Source organism: Tamandua tetradactyla, chromosome 7, assembly GCF_023851605.1.
Source record: "Tamandua tetradactyla isolate mTamTet1 chromosome 7, mTamTet1.pri, whole genome shotgun sequence".
In the NCBI taxonomy this organism is placed as follows: Eukaryota; Metazoa; Chordata; class Mammalia; order Pilosa; family Myrmecophagidae; genus Tamandua; species Tamandua tetradactyla.
Genome location: NC_135333.1, coordinates 129,732,431 through 129,753,862, shown reverse-complemented (window position 1 = coordinate 129,753,862; position 21,432 = coordinate 129,732,431). Strand labels below are relative to the sequence as shown.

General features: G+C 34.6%; 1 pseudogene; it reads right to left on the bottom strand.

The window, feature by feature from the left end:
* Positions 1–264: 264 nt before the first annotated feature.
* LOC143690671 (UDP-GalNAc:beta-1,3-N-acetylgalactosaminyltransferase 1-like) overlaps positions 265–21,432 on the bottom strand; it is a 47,132-nt pseudogene continuing 25,964 nt past the window's right edge.

The window sequence follows — 21,432 nt, the reverse complement described above, 5'->3', positions numbered from 1 at the left end:
TGTTTAATAAACAGAACTTCACATTGCTTGATTTTTGGATTAATGAGTTTATAATTCAGTGAACCCTGTTTAAGAAATTCTAGTCTATAGACAGAATGACATGTCAAAATAGGTTGGTGCTATTTATTTTATTAGCAAAAAATCTCCAATTTAATTCCTCTGAATATCATCTTAAAAGGGCCTGACTTGATTTTTGACAAAATAATTCATAAATAAATATAGTCCTCACCTCTAGTTTATGGCTTCTTTATGAATTTCAGATCACTATAGGGCAGCACATTGACCTTTCCATGAATTTTCCATTTGACGTTTCATAGTACCAATTTTAACACTTCTCCACAAAGCATCCTGCCCTTCTCTAGGCTTTTGGTAGAATGTGAAATTAATAATGATATGGGTGTCCCTTAGCATAACTTTGAAAAATGTGATAATTTCTTTGGAAGAAAAACCATGGGCTACAATCACATATCTGAGGTGACAGACTTCCAAATGGATCCTATATAAAAAGAGAAGGTCTTCTGGAATACGAATGTCCACTTTTAATACATTCAAGTAGATCCCAATATATGCACCTTTAAAACTTGATGGGTTTTACAAAGATCCATCATTCCACAGATCCCTGGCACAAAATCTCTGGATATTATGTTACCCAAACCACTTCACTACTGAGAAAACACCTCAAAAGGATATTTCTGGTATGAAATATGTTTTTATTAGTAAAATTCTCTGTATGGATAATTACTGATTAGAGGACAACCTGTGAAAAACTTCTCTGAATGGTTTAAATTCAAAAGATGCTCCACCAGATTGCCAGTATTGATGAAAACATCAGTGTCTGTCTCCATAATATACATGGCATTGGGGTAAAACTCAGTTATCCAGCTGAATGCCATAATTGTTCTCAAGGTCAGGTTGTTATATGTGTCTAAAAAAATCTTGATGTATTATGTTGCCATAAAGGAGATGTTCATCCTCTAAGGACAATGCTAACATTTTGTCTTTCCTTTCAGCCTGCTGATACAATTTAAAAAATATAAGAACCTCATCCCTGCACCAAGACCTCTTTCACCCCAAGTAAGTCTGATGGCCTTTCTGGCTTTCACATCTGAGGGGTGTGAGTCACCAGGATGACAAGGAATGGGTTTTGATGAGAGCAGTTTGAATGCTTTCAAAGTAGGGAGCATAAGTCTTGTGGGTACATTGGTTCATACTCATAGTAGTAATCCAGTTCACATTCTGTCATGTTGTAGTGGGTATTCTGAGGTACTGCAGCACAAGGAAACTCAGGAGTGACAGAAGCAGGAAGATCCGTTTGAGGGATTTTAGGGACATCCTACTCCAAAGGGTGGTCAAGAGAGCTAGAGTCACAATGGCTCAGAGTACATGAACCTTAGGTTCTTCTTCTTGGTTTATTTCTTCTGAGGGAAAGACCTGCAATTTCACAAACTGAACATCCAGCAGTGAGAAGGTCAAAATAATATTTGAAAGGAAATTTCTAGTTAAGGAGAGAACTCTCAAGTTTTATTAAAATTCTGCTGTACACTGCTTACAATACACATAACCTGTAGAATTTCAAATGAGGTTAAAACATTAGCTGAAATTTTTATTGTTTTCTGTAGTCTATGATTAGAAAAAACACTAGATTTGCTATGAACTCTTTGGCATGGTGCATGCCCTCCAGTTTTGATTTTCATAATGACCAAAATTCATTAAAATTAGATTATTCATCTTAATTGGATTGACACAAATTACAGGTATGGATTGCCCAACAGGACCTCTGTTGTCACCACCATCTAAAGACTTAGAGTGTTGGATCTCATGATACAAGAGCTTTCATAATATCACATCAAACAAAGAGATTCACCTTATAGCAAAGTTCATATGGCAGTGGGTAGATGAGTATGTACCCATGTGATACTGCCCCACCCATAAATTTTAAACAGTTGCTGACTCAATAGAGCAATAGAATGGCCTGTTGAAGATGCAGCTGGAGCACCACTTTATTTTTTAATCTTTATAATTGTATAATATAACATATATACAAAGCAAAGAAAGGAAAAAGCAATAGTTTTCAAAGCACACTTCAACAGGTAGTTATAGGACAGACCCCAGAGTTTGGCATGGGCTACCATTCCATCATCTTAGATTTTCCCTTCTAGCTGCTTCCAAACATTGGAGGCTAAAAGGAATAAATATATATATATTTTTACCATCACAATCAACTTTTTTCGTGTGAAAAATAACATATATACAAAAAAGCAACACATTTCAAAGCATATTGCAACAGTGAGTTGCAGAACAGACCTCAGTGTTTGGCATAAGTAAAAATTCCAAAATTTTAAGTTTCTATTTCTAGCTGCTGTAAGATATTGGAAACTAAAAAAAATATAAAAATAATGATTCAGCAATCATATTCATTTGTTAAACCCTACCTTCTCTGTATAACTCCACCATCACCTTCGATCTTTCTCCCATTCCTTAGGGGTATTTGTGAAGCATGATTTTAGAGATGAAACTATAAAAGAATGGGGCATCATCCTATCAGATGAAGAATGTACTCTGGATCAATGACCATTATATGTTAATATGTCTCTATCAGCTAGAATTAATGAGTATGGGAATCAAGGGGTGGGAGTAATGGTAGCTCTGTTTGTCATCATTCTCAGAGACCTTCTTGGGAATTTGTGCTTCCTGTGTCAACACATCTTGTCTCTGCAAGTTTTGAGATGTTGGGTCCCAAAGGGGGAACATTTCTTCCAGGAAACACAGTAGGGAATCCCATTGAACTTTAAACTGACTCATCATGTATTTTAGTTTGCTAATGCTGCTGGAGTGCAATATACCAGGAATGGGTTGGCTTTATAAAAGGGATTTATTAAGTTACAAGTTTACAATTCTAAGGCCATAAAAATGTCCATACTAAGACGTCCAGAGAAAGATACCTCGACTCAAGAAAATCCAATAGAACCCAGAAACCTCTGTCAGCCAGGAAGTCACATGGCTAGCACCTGCTGTTCCTTTGACTTCTGGTTTCAAACAACTTCTCCAGGGGCATCTTCTTTCTACAACTCCAAATGTTTCTGTCTGTATTGACTCTCTGCTTTTTCCAAAATGATTCCCTCTTAAAAGACTTCAGTAAGAAGATTAAGTCCCACTTTGAATGGACAGAGAAACGTCTCCATGGAAACCACTTATTCAAAAGGTCCTGCCCACAACTGGGTGGTCCACATCTCTGTGGAAACAACCTAATCAAAAGGCCCCACCCTAAAAAAAATAGGTCTGCCTCCACAATGTTGTATTAAGAAAAAAACGTAGTTTTTCTGGGGGTACATAACAGTTTCAAAACAGCACATTTAGGTCATTTCTAGCTCCTAGTCCCAAGGAGTGAAAATATCATTCTGTTAGGATTATCATCCTCATTATTAGGAGAGGTAGGCCTGTTGTTACATAATGAGAGAAAGGAATGTATTTGGCATTTCTTGGTACTCCCTTGCTCAATTTTGATAGAAAATGGACAAATAGAGTAGCTGTGACTGAGAAAGGTATGGTGACATTCAAGGATGAGGGCCTGGGTCATCCCAATGGGTAAGTCACAAAGACCAGCAGAGGTGCTATCCAAGGTTGAGAGGAATCTATAATTAGGTAGATGAGAAGGGATATGCTAAGTATCCACTGTGGCCTTGAAACCGGCTGTCATCATGGAAACCTTATTTCATTAGCTTTCCTCTCATGTTATAGATCTATTACCAAAACTTATGCAAAGTAGACACGAGTGGTTAGAGGGTTGATTGTCATGGATAATGTCCTGTGCTACTAACTTCTACCTTCTGGACTAAAGGATTTATTCCTCCAGCGTCTTAGATTTCTGCTGTTTGACAGACTTCAGCTAGCGTCCACTTTTGGAATTGTCCTCAGCTGAAGAGATCCACCATGTGCAAGGTCATGCTCCTTTCCTAAGAGCAGTTAGTATCCACTGGCTGATTGATACAGTGTTATAACGGTCTAATCTGAATGTTCCAATTTGGAACAACTCTGAAAGATCAACTAGCTTTAAATCTCCTTGTGGATTCTTTGAGCCTTTTTGTAAATGCCTTACAGCCCCCTTCTTTCTGCCCAGTATTGCTTCTTTCCCTTCCACAAGTCTTGATCTTCAAAGCAATCCCTGATATGCTGTTTTGGTTTGCTAAAGCTCCAGAATGCAATATAACAGAAATGGATATACTTTTATAAAGGGGATTTATTAAGTTACAAGTGACAATTCTAATGTTGTGAAAATGTCAATTAAGACACCAACAAGAGGATACCTTCTCTCAAGAAAGACTGATTGGGTCCAGGGTTTCTCTGTCACATGGGAAGGCACATGGTGATGTCTGCTGTCCCTCTCTCCCAGTTTCTGGGTTTGAATAGCTCTCTCAGCTCCTTCTGAATCCCCAGACATCTGTGTCTTGGTTTCATCTCTCTGCCCCTCTGTGCCAGTTCTCAGCTCTATCTATGTTTTCTACCTCTTAATCTCATCATACAGGGCTCTGGTAAAAGGACTAAGGCCCACCTTGAATGGGCAGGGTCTCATCTCCATCTAATAAAAAAATTCCACCCACAATTGTGTGGGTCATATCTCCACAGAAATAATCTAATCAAAAGCTCCCACCCAAACAATAGGTCTGTCCCCACAAGATTGGATTAGGATTAAAATGACATTGCTTTTCTGGGGTACATAACAGTTTCTAACCAATACATGTGCCAATCTAAGTCTCAGAGCCTGCTTTCAGGATGCTCAGACCTGCATCATAACCTTAATCTTTTCAGAAGTCTTAGCACAGGATATTATACTCACATACTTGGTTTAGTGTTTGCTCTGAGGTCATGTTTTACTAGCAGTTTTGTTTTCCCCTGTGGCTGTGATTTGGTAAGAAACAGTTTCATTTTTTAACCTTGAAGGTTTCAGTATTTCTGGACCCTATATTTCCTCTCAATTCTATTTGTTCTTTTTGAGCCCATGTCTTTCTTATTGTATCTTTTCAAATGCAGTTTTTTTAACATTCTACTTTGAAACACCTCACTCAACTTCACAAGTTTAGTAGGTATGTGTTCTTCTTTCCATGTTCCTGGAGGTGACAATTTTACCTCATTTTATGCCACTGCATAACATCACCTGCCATTTTTCCAGTCTTCTATAATAATTACCTCACTGCCTGCTGCTCATTCCCAACACCATTGCCACATATTTTTTTAAAACTTTTTTATTGTATTGTATAACATATATACAAAACAAAGAAATTAAAAAAAAGCAATAGTTTTCAAAGTGCTCTTCAACAAATAATTACAGGGCAGATCCCAGAGTTTGTCATGGCCTACCATACAATCCTCTCAGATCTTTCTTTGTGTGTGTGAAAAATAACATATATACAAGAAAGCAATAAATTTCAAAGCAAAGCACCACAATTAATTGTGGAACATATTTCAGAATTTGACATGGGTTACAATTCCACAATTTTAGGTTTTTGCTTCTAGCTGCTCTAAGATACTGGAGACTAAAAGAGATATCAATTTAATGACTCAGCATTCACATTCATTTGTTAAATCCTGTCTTCTCTGTGTAGATCTACCATCACTGATCTTTCCATCCCTCTCTTTAGGGGTGTTTGGCTATGGCCATTCTAACTTTTTCGTATTGGAAGGGTCTGTCACTAATATGGGGTAAGGAGATGGAACTATCTGTTGTTCTGGAGAGGCTGGGCCCTCTAGATTTCAGAACTTTATCTGGTCCAAGGACCCTTCTGGTGGTTGTAGGTTTCTGGAAAGTTACTCTAGTGCATGGAACATTTGTGAAATCTTGTATATTGCCCTAGGTGTTCTTTAGGATTGGCTGGAATGGTCCTGATTGGGGGTTGGCAGATTATGATAGGTAGCAAGGTCTAACTGAAGCTTGCATAACAGCAACCTCCAGAGTAGCCTCTTGAGTCTATTTGAACTCTCTTTGCCGCTGATACTTTATTAGTTACACTTCTTTTCCCCCTTTTGGTCAGAATGGAATTGTTGATTCCATGGTGCCAGGGCCAGATTCATTCCTGGGAGTCATCTCCCAAATCGCCAGGGAGACTTTCACCCCTGGATGTCATGTCCTACTTAGGGGGGAGTCAATGCCACATATTTTAAGGTTTTGTTATGGTACCACTCCACTTTAAATACCAAATTATGTATAATTCAAATTTCACTGCTCTTCAAAACACTCCCAAACTTAGTGGCATACAAAACTATGCACATATTTCTTATTCATGCATATGCGGTTAGCTGGATTTTGGCTGATCTCGGCAGGTCTCAGCTTTCTCTAAGTTGCATATTGAGTCCAGGTCTTTCTACATATCTCACATCCTTGTAAAAATAGCTTTGTAAATCATATTCTTATGGAAAATATCAGGAGATTAAAAGTCAAGCTCAACTATGTATGCACATTTCAAGAACATGCCATGCCCAAAGTAAGTAGCAGGGAATTATACTTCTTTTGTGAAGGGAGAGAAAGAGGGTGATCATTTTCCAAACAATCCTCTAACCTACCATGTTACAGATTGCAAAATAGAGAGATGAAGTATGGAAAATATGAACAAACAGTTAAAACAACGAAGAATGGCAAAAATTCAACATGCGTTTAATAGGAATTCCAGAATGAGAAACTTACACTTTTTTTTTCAGAATTGAGAAAAACAAACAACAAAAAAAACAGCCCAAGTCTTCAGATTCAGAAATTATACATTGGGCGAGACCAAAAATAAATAAATAAATAAATCTATGTCTATACATACATAATCTAAACATATAGAAGTTAGGAGTTTGATAAGAACAGTGAAAATAAAAATAAATCCATACCTGTATATGAATACTTATAAATACCTAGACCCATACTCAGGAGCAGAAAAATATGAAGCTCAGAGAAAACCCTAGAAACAAAGAGGGAAGACAATTTGTTCTCTACTGAAGAAATGCCATTTATATAGCAAACTTCTCATCAGAAATAGTATATGCCAGAAGATATTGGGATAATTAATACCTTAAAAGTGCCAAGGGGAGAATTACTATAAACTTAAAATTCTGTGCTCAGTTGAATTATTCAAGATGAAAAAAATAGTTTTGTCTTTTAAAGACTGAGTTTACAATACATACTGACCCTTGCTAAAAGAACGTCTCAGTAAATGTAATTCAGGAAGATGAAAATTAAACAGAAGAAATGAGTGGTTGTAAGAAGCAATTCTGATCAAGGAAATAAGTAAACATAAGTATTGAATAAATAGATTATGGATGTTTTAATAAGAAGTGGAATGGAAATAATTTTAACAAATACACTAAAAGTTGGGAGAATTCTAACATTTATTATTAGAATTGAAGAATTGAAGTATCAGTTAATTTTAAATCTCTTTAACCCAAGTATGTTAAAAATTTAAGGGTAATTACAAAAAAGAAAAAAAAAAAGAGAGAACAATTTCCAAAGCAATGGAAGGGAGAAAATAATATAGGAAAGTAAGCTAAGGCAGATGAGAAAAAAACAACAGCCGCAGCAAGAACCAAACAAAAAATAATGGAAAACATAACAAATATAAAGTACATTGTAAGTTGAAATAAGGCCAAATATAATCACAATAAATGCAAATAAATTGATTTGGCTTCTTAAAAACTGAAATTCCTATATTCTATCCCCAGAATTCCAGCCTTGAGCATTTTATGAGGCACCTAATAAATAAAGATACAGAAATGTTGAGCATAAAAGGATAAAAAATATTATTGGCCAAGAAAATTCGGTATCTACATATACCAAATCTATGTAGAGTTGTCTTAACATTTATTATCGATCAATATAGATTTTTAGGCAAAAAAAAAAACCTTATTAAAAACAGATCACTAGAGAAACAGAATACAATAAAACAAGAAAATGTTTAAAAATGTTTCCCTTTCTTCCTTCCTTCCTTCCTTCTATCCTTCCTTCCTTCTCTCTGTCTTTCCTTTAAAAAAAAAAACAAAAAACAAAAAAAAAAACAAAAAAAAAAAACAGATCACTATTTAATGGTGAAAAACCCCAGCTTATTAGGGAAATATAACAACCCTGAATCTTTTTTAAATTTTTTATTCTGAAATAAGTTGATTGTATTAGGCTACTTTTTGGCCTTTCTTTCTCTCTCTCTCTCAATATCTTATTATATAATATAATATATATACAAAGCAATGAAGAAAAAAGCAGTAATTTTCAAACACTCTTCAACAAATAGAGAATAGATCTCAGAGTTCATCATGGGCTACGATTCCATCATCTCAGGTTTTTCCTTCTAGTTGCTCCAGAACACTGGCAACACTGGAACTTTTTTAAAAAAGGGGAATTTAATAAGTTACAAGTTTACAGTTCTAAGGCCATGAAAATTTCCCAACTAAAGCAAGTCTATAGAAATGTCTAATCTGAAGGATCCAGGGAAAGATACCTTGATTTGAGATGACCAGTGAAGGTCAGGATTACTCTCTCGAGTGGAAAGGCACAATGGCAAACACGGTCAGGGTTTCTCTCATTTGGAGAGGTACATGGTGAACACAATGATGTCTGCTAGCTTCCTCACCAGGCCTCTTGCTTCATGAAGCTCCTCCAGGGGCATTCTCCTTCATCTCCAAAGGTCACTGGCTGGTGGACTTTGTGGTTCTTTCAGCTTCTTGGCTCTGCTCGGCTCTGCTGTGGCTTTCTCATCATTCTCAAAAGGAGTTCTCTCCAAAAAATGTCTCCTCTTTTATACGATCCCAGTAAACTAATCTACTCATGTAGAATGATTGGAGACATGTCTCCATCTAGTCAAGTTCAATACCCACAATTAATTGAGTCACATCTCCATGGAAATAACCTGATCAAATTTTCAATCTATAGAACTGAACAAGAATTAGAAGAAACTGTTGCTCCCACAAGATTGATTAGGACTAAAACATGACTTTTCTGGGGGTACGTAAATCCTTTCAAACTGGCATACCTACCTTCTCTGTATAACTCTACCATCACCTGTGATCTTTCTCCCACTCTTTAGGGGTCTTTGGGCTATGGCCATTCTAACTTTTTCATGTTGAAAGGGGCTGTCGATAATATGGCATAAGGGGATGGAACTAGTTGATGCTCTGGAGAAGCTGGCCCTTGCATTTCAACAGCTCTGAATCTTTATCTAAATGCGTGACTTCAAAACATATTAAAAAGAAAGCCAGAGGAAGGTGGGCCATGGTGGCTCAGCAGGTAAGAGTGCTTGCCTGCCATGCCTGAGGACCCAGGTTTGATTCCCGGTGCCTGCCCATGTAGGAAAAAAAAAAGTCAGAGGAGTTATAAATAGAAATCAACAAATTCTTTTAAAAGCTGACAGATCAAGCAAAAATAAAGATATAGTAAATTAGGACAACATAATTTACCATCTTGATCTAGTGATTAAATCTAGAGTCCGCTGCTCAACAATTAGAGAATATATATAATTTTCAGACAAGGATAGAACTTTATAAAAACTGTTGAGTGCAAAGCCCATTTCAGCAAATATCAATCAATCTATATAATAAAGATCTTCTTTTCTGAGCAAAATTAGATATCTATAAGAAAAAGAAAGCCCAAACTATTATGTATTTGGAAACCAAACTAAGTAACTTATGGGTGCAATAAATATAATATAATAATAATAATAATATAATAATATTAATAACAATATTATTAACAATAATATTAATAATAATATAATAATAATATTTAGAAAGTAATGACAATGAGAGCGGACCAGTATTAATAGAGAGACAAGCATGATATCTTATATTTTAGTGTATGTATAAGGAAAGAACAATTTTAAATTAATGAGCTGAATTTTCAATTTCAGATTTTGAAAAAAGTAAAACAGAACACACTATGAAAATTAATAAAACAGAAAAAAGAAACAAAGAGAAGGATTAAAAAAAACAAAAAATCTGATCCATTGATAAGACCAAAATAATTATATGAAATCTCTGGCAAGGTTGATCAAGAAAACTAAGAAAGTCATATAAAATGATAGGCATATAAAGCTAGGGCATAATTCTGGGATATGAGGAAAATGTCACTATTCATAGATAATATTCTCCACACAGAAATCCAGGAGAATCTATGGATATAAATGAGTGCTTGGCAAGGTTGCTAAACATAAGATCAATATACAAATAAAAGTTCATATCCAATATACAAGCAAGAACCAATTGGAAAATAAAAATATAGCAAAGATCTCATTCTCAATAGCAAGAAGAACTATAAGTCACTTAGGATAAATTTAACAAAAGATATGTAAAATTATAAACTTTTTAGAAAAACATTAAAGAGGCCTAAATAAATAAAAATAGACACATACCATGTTCATGGAATGCTAAACTCAATATTATAAAGATGACTTTATTTCTAGATTAATCTATAAATTACATATTAATGTATAAATTGTCTATAAAATTGCAGAAGTGTTTTTCATGGAATTTGATAAGTTGATGCTCAAGGTATAGGCTCAAGAATTATCAAGACAATTTTTCTTTAAACTTTTAATTTTGAAACACTTTCAAACTTACAGGAAAGTAGCAAAAATGATACATAACCAATACAGAGAATTCCAATATAGCTGCTACCCTGAATCAATATCTATTAACTTAACATTTTGACACATTTGTTATATCTATCTATCTATCTATCTATCTATCTATCTATCTATCTATCTATCATCTATGTATCTATCACCTCCCTATTTCCTAAACATTTCTGAGTAAGTTGCATACATCATGTTCACTGTATTTAAAACTTCCAAGTATATTTCCGAAGTGCAAGGACACTCACTTATATAGCCATATTAAGTATAATCATCAATTTCAAGAAATTTAACATTGATTAAAAGCATATACTCTATTTTCCATTTTTTTCAATGGTTCTAATAATGTCCTTTGGGCATTTTCTGCTCCATTGTTAGATCCAGGCCAGGATCATGTATTGCATTTAATTGTCATTGCCTCTTTAGTCTCTCTCTCTCTTTTCTTTAATTATGGAAAAACATGCAGAACATATATTTCCCCTTTCACACCCCCAAGCATATAATTCAGTGGTATAATCACATTCATGATATTGTGCTATCATCACCACCATCCATTACCAAAACTTTTCTGTTGCCTGGAACAGAAAGCCTGCACCCATTATGCATTAACATCCCATTCCCTCTCCACCAGCCCCCTGGTAACCAGGAAACCTTTATTTTCTATCTTTTTAAGTTTGCATTTTCTATATAAGTGGTATCATACAATATTTGTTCTTTTACACTTGACATTACACTAAACTTCATGTCTTCAAGTTTCATCCATAATGTAGTATGTATCAAAACTTCATTCCTTTTAAAGACTGCGTAACATTTAGTTTGTCCATTCATCTGTTGATGAACAGGGATAGTTTCTCCCTTTGGGCTATTGTGAATAATGCTGCTATGAATATTGGTGAGCAAATATCTGTTTAACTCCCTGATTTCCATTCTTGGTTATATATCTAGAAATGTGCTTGCTAGATTATATGGTAATTCTCTGTTTAACTTTTTTGAGGAATGGCCAAACTATTTTCTACAATGGCTGCATCATTTTACAATTCCATCAACAATTTACTATGGTTTCTACTTCTCCACATCCTCCTGGCACTTGTTATATTCCTTTTTTTCTTTTTTAGTAATAGCCATTTTAATGGGGTAGAGGAGGTATCTCATTGTGGTTTTGATTTGCATTTCCCTAATAGTTATTGAAGCTGAGCATCTTTTCATGTACTTTTAGCTATCTGTATTTCCTCTTTGGAAAAATGTCTATTCAAGTCCTTTGCCCATTTTTAAATTAGGTTGTTTTTTGTTTTGTTGTTGAGTTTTAGGAATTCTTTATATTCTGGATATTAAATCCCTATCATATATATGGTTTCCAAATATTTCTCCCATTCTGTTGGCTTTTTTTCACTTTTTTGATACTGCCCTTTGATGCACAAAATATTTTAATATTGATGAAGTCCAGTAATAACTATTTTTTCTTTCTTTGCCCATGCTTTTGGTGTAAAGCCTAGCAATCCATTGCCTATTACAAGGTTCTGAAGATATTTCTGTTTTCTTCTAAGAGTTTTATAATCTTGGTTCTTATATTTAGGTCTTTGACCCATTTTGAGTTAATTTTTTTTTTTAATTTTTTTATTAATCAAAAAAAAGAAAAGAAATTAACACAACATTTAGAAATCATTCCATTCTACAAATGCACTCAGTAATTCTTAGTATCATCACACAGATGTATGATCATCATTTCTTAGTACATTTGCATCGATTTAGGAAAAGAACTAGCAAAACAGCAGAAAAAGATATAGAATATTAATATAGAGAAGAGAATTAAAATAATAATACTAATAATATATATATATATATAAAAAGGAAAAAGAAAAAAAACAAAAACAAAAGATACAAACAAACAAAAAACCGTATTTCAGGTGCAGCTTCATTCAGTGTTCCAACCTAGTTACATTACACTTAGGTATTATTGTGCTGTCCATTTTTGAGTTTTTGTATCTAGTCCTGTTGCACAGTCTGTATCCCTTCAGCTCCAATTACCCATTATCTTACCCTGTTTCTAACTCCTGCTGGTCTCTGTTACCAATGATATATTCCAAGCTGATTCTCGAATGTCGGTTCACATCAGTGGGACCATACAGTATTTGTCCTTTAGTTTTGGGCTAGACTCACTCAGCATAATGTTCTCTAGGTCCATCCATGTTATTACATGCTTCATAAGTTTAGTCTGTCTTAAAGCTGCATAATATTCCATCGTAGGTATACGCCACAGTTTGTTTAGCCACTCGTCTGTTGATGAACATTTTGGCTGTTTCCATCTCTTTGCAATTGTAGATAATGCTGCTATAAACACTGGTGTGCAAATGTCCGTCTGTGTCTTTGCCCTTAAGTCCCTTGAGTAGATACCTAGCAGTGGTATTGCTGGGTCGTAATCCATTCTGCCATTCTATGTCTTTTGATTGGGAAATTCAGTCTATTAACTTTTAGTATTATTACTGTTTGGATAATATTTTCCTCTACCATTTTGGCTTTTGTATTATATATATCATATCTGATTTTCCTTCTTTCTACACTTTACTCTATACCTCTCTCTTCTGTCTTTTCGTATCTGACTCTAGTGCTCCCTTTAGTATTTCTTGCAGAGCTGGTCTCTTGGTCACAAATTCTCTCAGTGACTTTTTGTCTATAAATGTTTTAATTTCTCCTTCATTTTTGAAGGACAATTTTGCTGGATATAGGAGTCTTGGTTGGCAGTTTTTCTCTTTTAGTAATTTAAATATATCATCCCACTGTCTTCTAGCTTCCATGGTTTCTGCTGAGAAATCTACACATAGTCTTATTGGGTTTCCCTTGTATGTGACAGATTGTTTTTCTCTTGCTGCTTTCAAGATCCTCTCTTTCTCTTTGACCTCTGACATTCTAACTAGTAAGTGTCTTGGAGAACGCCTATTTGGGTCTATTCTCTTTGGGGTGCGCTGCACTTCTTGGATCTGCAAATTTAGGTCTTTCATAAGAGTTGGGAAATTTTCAGTGATAATTTCTTCCATTAGTTTTTCTCCTCCTTTTCCCTTCTCTTCTCCTTCTGGGACACCCACAACACGTATATTTGTGCGCTTCATATTGTCATTCAGTTCCCTGATCCCCTGCTCAAGTTTTTCCATTCTTTTCCGGATAGTTTCTGTTTCTTTTTGGAATTCAGATGTTCCATCCTCCAGTTCACTAATTGTAGCTTCTGTCTCTTTAGATCTACCATTGTAGGTATCCATTGTTTTTTCCATTTTTTCTTCTTTGTCCTTCACTCCCGTAAGTTCTGTGATTTGTTTTTTCAGATTTTCTATTTCTTCTTTTTGTTCAGCCCATGTCTTCTTCATGTCCTCCCTCAATTTATTGATTTGGTTTTTGAAGAGTTTTTCCATTTCTGTTCGTATATTCAGCATTAGTTGTCTCAGCTCCTGTATCTCATTTGAACTATTGGTTTGTTTCTTTGACTGGGCCATATCTTCAATTTTCCAAGCGTCATCCATTATTTTCTGCTGGTGTCTGGGCATTTGATCAGATTTCCCTGGGTGTGGGACCCAGCTGGTTGAAAGGTTTTTCTGTGAAATCTCTGGGCTCTGTTTTTCTTTTCCTGCCCAGTAGGTGGCGCTCGTGGCGCTCGTCTGTCTGCACGGCAGTCGGCCCGGGAAACCGCGCGTGGAGGCGGGGGTCGCTGGCCGCCGCGGCTTGGGAGAGTGCCGGTCCTAATTGCCCAGCTGGCCCGAAACGCCAAGCGTGACGGGAGGGCCCCACTATCCAATGTTCCCAGTCAGACCGGGGAGCCACGTGCGTGGAGGGGACCCCAGTCGCCAGCCGCCCTGGCCGGGAAAACGCGCGCCCCTCGGGTATCTCACCGCAGCAGATTCTCCCTGCCCGTTCAGCCGTTCCAGAATGGGGTACACTGTCTTTTTGGTCTCTGTCGTGACTCCGGGAGCTGTTTCGTATTGTTTCTGTTTCTTTAGTTGCTTTTCTGGAGGAGGAACTAAGACCCGCGCGTCTTACTAAGCCGCCATCTTCTCCGGAAGTCTGAGTTAATTTTTATATATGGTGTAAGGTAGGAGGTCCACTTCCATTCTTTGCATGTGAATATTCACTTTTCCAAGTACCATTTGTTGATGAGATTTTTCTTTCCCTATTGAGTATACTTAGAAACCTTGTCAAAAATCAATTGGCCATAGATGTGTGCATTTATTTCTGAACACTCATTTCTATCCCATGGGTCTATATGCCTGTCCTTGTGCCAGTACCATACTGTGTTGATAACTGTCACTTGTTATAAGTTTCAAAATTGGGAAATGTGAGTCTCCAACATTGTTCTTTTTCAAGATGGCTTTGGCCATTCCAGGTCCATTGCTCTTCTGTAAACATTTAGAAATTAGTTTTCCCGTTTCTGCAAATAAGGCTGTCGAATTTTGGTTGTGATTGCATTGAATCTGTAAATTACTTTTGAAAGAATTGATATTTTAACTAAATTAAGTCCTCCAAACCATAAACATAGGATATTTTTCCATTTATTTAGGATTTAAAAAATTTATTTCAGTAAGTATTTGTAGTTTTCCATGTACAAACATTCCTAAACTCAGAAATGTTTAGGAAATAGGGAGGTGATAGATACATAGATGATAGATAGATAGATAGATAGATAGATAGATAGATAGATAGATAGATATAACAAATGTGTCAAAATGTTAAGTTAATAGATATTGATTCAGTTAATAGTATATTGATTCTATATACTTGATTAGATTTATTCCTAAGTATTTTGTTCTTTTTTGTTGCCATTGTAAATTGAATTGTTTTTCTTGATTTACTCTTAGGGAGTAAATTTCCTCTTAGATTGTTCATTACTAATGTATAAAAGCAACTCTGATTTTTGTTTGATCTTGCAACCCGCCATTTTGCTGAATTCCTTTATCAATTCTAGTTACATTCTTGTAGAGTATTTGGAATTTTCTATATATATGGCCATGTCATTGATGAATAGGGATAGTTTCACTTCTTTCTTCTCAATCTGGATGCCTTTCATTTTCTTGCCTAATTTCCTTGGCTAGAGCTTCCAGTACAATGTTGAATACCAGTGGTGAAATCAGATGTTCTTATTTTATTCCTGATCTTAGGGAGAAAGCTTTCAGTCTTTTATCCTTGAGCAGGATATTAGGTGTGGCTATTTTCATATATACCCTTTATCATGTTGAGAATGTCCTCTTTAACTCCTAGTTCTCTGAGTGTTTCATTCAGAAAGTGTTCTGGATTTTGTCAAATGACTTTTCTGGGTCAGTTGAGATATTTGCATTCCCCCCCCCACCCTTCATTCTGATGTGGTCAATGACATTGATTTTCTTATGTTAAACCAGTCTTGCATTCCTGGGATAAATCCCAATCATGGTGTATAATACTTTTAATGTGCTATTGGGTTCAGTATGCTAGTATTTTATTGAAGATTCTGCCTCTATTCATTAATCTTTACTCTTCTTGTGATATATTTTTTTGGCTTTGGTATGAAGGTGATGTTGGCTACATAGAATGGGCTAGGAAGTGTTCTCTCTTTTTAAAAGAGTTGAAACATTCATCAATGAAGCCATCTGATTCTGTTCTTTTTTTCCTTTAAAGATTTTTTATTACTGATTAAATCTCTTTACTTATTTCTGGTCTATTGATATTCTTCTATTTCTCCTTGAGACAGTTTAGATAATTTGTGTGTTTCTGGAAATTTATCCATTTCATGTAAGTTATCTAATTTTTTGATGTACAATTGTTCATAGTATTCTTTTAATACTTCTTTTTATTTCTATGAGATTGGTAATATTGACCCCACTTTTATTTCTGATTTTGTTTACTTGCTTACTCTCTTCATTGTCAGTCTAGCTAAAGCTTTGCCAATTTTATTGATCTCTTCAAAAAACCAGCTTTTGGTTTCATTGATTCTATGCAATATTTCATTTACCTCCACTCTAATCTTTATTATTTCCTTTCTTCTGCTAACTTTGGGTTTAGATTGCTCTTTTTCTAGTTCCTCCAGGTGTGAGGGTAGATTATTGAGTTGGGATATTTCTTCTTTTTTTAATGTAAGCATTTAGAGTCATACATTTCCCCCTGAGCACTGTGTTTTCTGTGCCCCATATGCTTTGGTATGTTGTGTTTTCATTTTCATTAGTTTCAAGATACTTTTTACTTTTCTTTATGATTTCTTCCTTGATCCATTTGTTCTTTAAGAGTGTACTGTTTCATGCCACATATTTGTGAATTTTCTAGCTCTCTCTATTTTTTTTGATTTTGAGTTTCATTTCATTGTGGTCAGAGAAGATACTTGGCATGCTCAAGTCCTCCACTGCCTTATTCATCTTCTATCTCAGTGTTGTATCCATTATTGCAAGTAGTGCACTGAGCTCTCCTTTTATTAATATGTATCTGTCTATTTCAAACTTAAAAAAATGTTAATCTTACTTGATCTATTTTGGGGCTTTGTTGTTAGGTACATATATGTTTATGATTATTATATCTTCTTGATGAATTGATCCTTTTACCAATATATAGTGTTCTTCTTTGTCCCTTTTAAAGGTTTTTGACTCAAAGTCTATTTTTTTTCTGATATTAATATAACCATGCCACCTCTGTTGTGGTTACTATTTCATGTAATACTTTTCTAATTTTTTGCTTCAATTTACTTGTGTGTTTGAATTTAAAGTGGGCCTTTGTAAACAGAATATAGCTGGTCGTGTTTTTTTTTATTTGTGGTAGATTGAATTATGTGCCCAATTTAGATGTGTTTTTAATCATCATCTGTGTTCTTGTGGTTATGAACCAATTGAAATAGGGTCTCTTGAAGATGTTATTTTAATTAGAGCTGTGACCCAACTGACTGAATTTGGGTTTTACTCCAGATTACTGGTGGCCTTATAAAGAGAAATAACCATAAGTCAGAGTCAGAGAAAGCCACAGAGAGGAATTGAAAGTTGAAAGTAAGCAGTATTCATATGGTCTGTTGACATATGAATGTCTGGCACATATGAAACCAGAAGGAAAGGTAGATAATAAAGACTGAGATGGTGTAATCTAGAAATGCCTACAGTGTACAATGATAGTGACTAAATGTACAAATAAAAAAATGTTTTTGTATGAGGAAGAACGAAGGAATGTCAATATCACAGGGTGTTGAAAATAAATGATCATTCATATTTTAGAACTTCAACTTCTGTGTGAGACTAAAGCAAGAAATGTTTATTTGGAACAAAATTTATATTCTGACTAGTGCATTTCCTAATATAACTTCTGTGGACAGGTTCATTGAACATCATAAGTACATGAAACCTTGAATAGGGCATGAGATTTTGTAGGTTTGTTCAATGTGATGCCCTGAAAAGTCCCAGAGTGATTTGAACAGTGAATAAAGAAGTATTTGCAAAGTCGCCTTGGGGGAATGGCAAGAAAGGGGAAAAATTCAACTTCCCTATTTGGAGAATTCCTGATATTCTTGCAAGCAGTGGGGACAACCAAATCAGTAGCCAAGCCCTCACTCTTGGGGTTTGTTCATAAAAAAAAAAAAAAAAAAAAAGAGAGAGAGAGTAAACAGGGACCTGGAAAAGAAAGGAGAGGACATTACCATGTGACAGAAAAGCCAAGGAATCCCAAGGATTGCCAGTAGCCAGCACCAGAATGCTACAGCTTTTAAAAGAGGAAGCAGGCCTTGTTGATATCTTGATTTTGGACTTCCTGTAGCCTCAAAACTATGAACTAATAAATTCCCAAGTTCAAGCAACTCATTGTGTGGTATTTGCCCTGGGGAAGCTAAGACATGATTCATTTGGTCAATTGTGACTTTTGACTGGAAAGTTTAGCCCATTCACTTTTTTTTTTTTTTACATGGCACCAGGAAATGAACATTACTGCCTATTTTAATATTAGTTGATTTTGTTAGTAAACCCTTTAGAATCTCTTCTCATCTACTTTTCTATATGCATATTTCTTCAGATATTTTCTTCGTAGTTATCATGGGGACTAAAATTAACACCCTAATTCTATAACGACTTCATTTTATTTGATACCAATTTTACTTCAGTAGCCTACACAAACTTTGTTTCTTTACGCTTCTGTCTCTCCACCTTTTTGTTGTTCCAGTCACAAATTACAAATTTATAGATTGTGAGTCCAAAACCACAGGTTTATCATTACTTTTATGTATTTGCCTTTTGATCCTGTAAAAAGTAAAAAGTGGAGTTACAAACAAAAAATAATATAGTACTTGGCATGTATATTTACCACGCACTTACCTTTACCAGAGATATTGTAATGGTTCAGTGATATTAGCATGTCTTTCCTTTCATACTACCTAGGTAAATGCACTGGGCAGAAAGAGTGTTTTTCTCTGCATCTTAGAAAAGGATTAGAATGCTGCCAATATGTAATGAATGTTAAATAACAGTTATGATGTTTAAAGAAGATTGCTAAGAATCCATCATCTCAGCTTCTGGATTTACATAGTACAGTTAGTTTTCATTGACTCAAGTTCCTGGCATTTAAGGACACAATAAAACAGAAAAATCAGTCCATAAATTATAGCTTTTACAAATAATCATGAGTATACATTGTCTCTTGGTTTAATAAGTTGCATAATGTCTTTTTTTAAAAAATCACTTCATTTATTTGATAAATTGAAATGGCAATAGGACTTTGTTGCAGTCTGCAAGGTATATGATATTTATCTATGAATATGTAATTAGGCAGTTCTCAAAGTCAGATTTGCTAAAGCTACATTGCAGGTCCAACATTATAAGTACTAAAATATTTTCCTGCCATGCTTCCTTTATCAGTGACATTACTTAACCAGTGAATGAGCTTGATATTCAAATGTGGTCTCTCTGTGTAAACATGTAGTGGAAGACTGACTTGTGGGTAGGGTTTCTAACTATGTAAATGTTTCATAACGAAGTGTATTTTCATTTTTATTTAATCTAAATCTTAATAATCTATCCCACTCTTTAAGTCAATTTTATATAGAGCTGTATTTGTTATCTACTTTTTCTGATTAGAGGCTCATTTAGAAAGACTTTTAAATTGATATTGCTTTGGGAAGAAACATGCTTATTTTTTAAAAAAGAGGTTGTGATGAGACTTTTAGGCATTAGTTAGTTCCATTACTTATAGTTTATGTTCACAAGGATGTGTAAATTTAATGTATCTTATTTTTACTCCAATCAAAGCATTGTAGTTGGTGAGACTAAGGACATTTGCTCTTAAATCTTCTTTAATATGCTATGGATACTGTCACAGATAAGATGTGCAAAATCACGAGCAATTAAATTTTAAAATTTGAAATGTTTGAAAAATGTAATTATAAAAAATAATTAAATGTACCTGAGAAATGACCACAACAATCTTCAATAGTTAACATTCGTCATATTTGCTTCATCTTTTTATAGTATAATGAATAAAATATTATAAGTAAAATTGGAGTCTTTTCCCCCAATTCCCATTACCTATATCTTTCCCCATAAATTTATTATGTGTCTTTCATTCAATTTTTATAAATTTAGACACATAAAAATACATACAGACATAATGTATACTGTTGTTTTGCATCTAGATTTTATTTAAATGGATTCATCCTAAACAAATATCCTACAACTGCTCTTGTTTACTAATATACCCGTGGCTGTAGGGGGCTTCTTTTACCTATTATATGGCATTTTGTCTTTTAAACATAGCATATTTTATTTATTTATTTCACTCTTAGTAGACATTTCATGTTTCACAATATTTTGAACAATATTTTAAACAATATTTTGCTATGAACATCTTTATACATATCTCCTTGTGAGCATATGTGTTTTTTTCTCTAGGGTATATATCTCAAAGTGGAAATGTTGAATCATACAGCATATACATGCTAATCTATATGTTTTTAATTTACTTTTTGTCAAAGATTTATACCCACATAGTTATACATTCAATGATTACTACAAAGAACCTCTGTTCTACCTTCCCTCATGCTTATCTCTGGAAGCCACAACTTTCAATTGCTTTAGAAGTTTATTCTGATACTTATTTCCTTAAAAAAAAAAATATATATATATATATATATATATATATATATATATATACTTCCATTTCAATTATTATTAATTATAGACATCTATTGTTTTCTCATTTGGGGGCATAATGATTTGATCTTACTGGTTATCGTTCCTTCCTCATATTGTCCTATATAACTGTTCTTTAATTTTTTAATTAAATCTCTATTCATTGATTGTATTTTTGACTAGGTCACTTCTAGGAAAAGTGCTAAACTATGATTTTATTTCCTAACTTGTTCATGTTCTGAAATTAATCGTTTCTTGGTTTTAAAATTTTCATTCATTAGTTTTCCTTGAAAATTTGACTTAAAGTTTTCTTATTGTCCAAAACTCAATATAAATTTTATTAAACCTAAACTTTCAGATAATTTATGAGCTCCATTTCCTCCCTTGGAAACACCAACACTGAATTCATCTGACCTTGTGCCAATCTGAATTGGTTGCTTTCTCTGACTTGGTCCTTTGTCATCCTTCTTGGAATTCCCTTTACTTTCATGGCTCTCACATCTTCTTTCTCTAGCTGGACACAGGAAAGAGGTGAAGGTTTTCATTGCTCAGTAGGAACCATTTTCATTACCTTCACTGATTTCTGGTGATCTTCAAACTGGCATCTCTGTATTTCCAGAGAACAAACCAATGTATCTGCAGGAAGGGAAAGAGCAGTTTCCTGCCTACCTTGAAAACGGGGACTTACAAATAATCCCTGTGTTTTTAATCCCTTCTCTGTATCACAACCTCCAATTCCTAAGCCT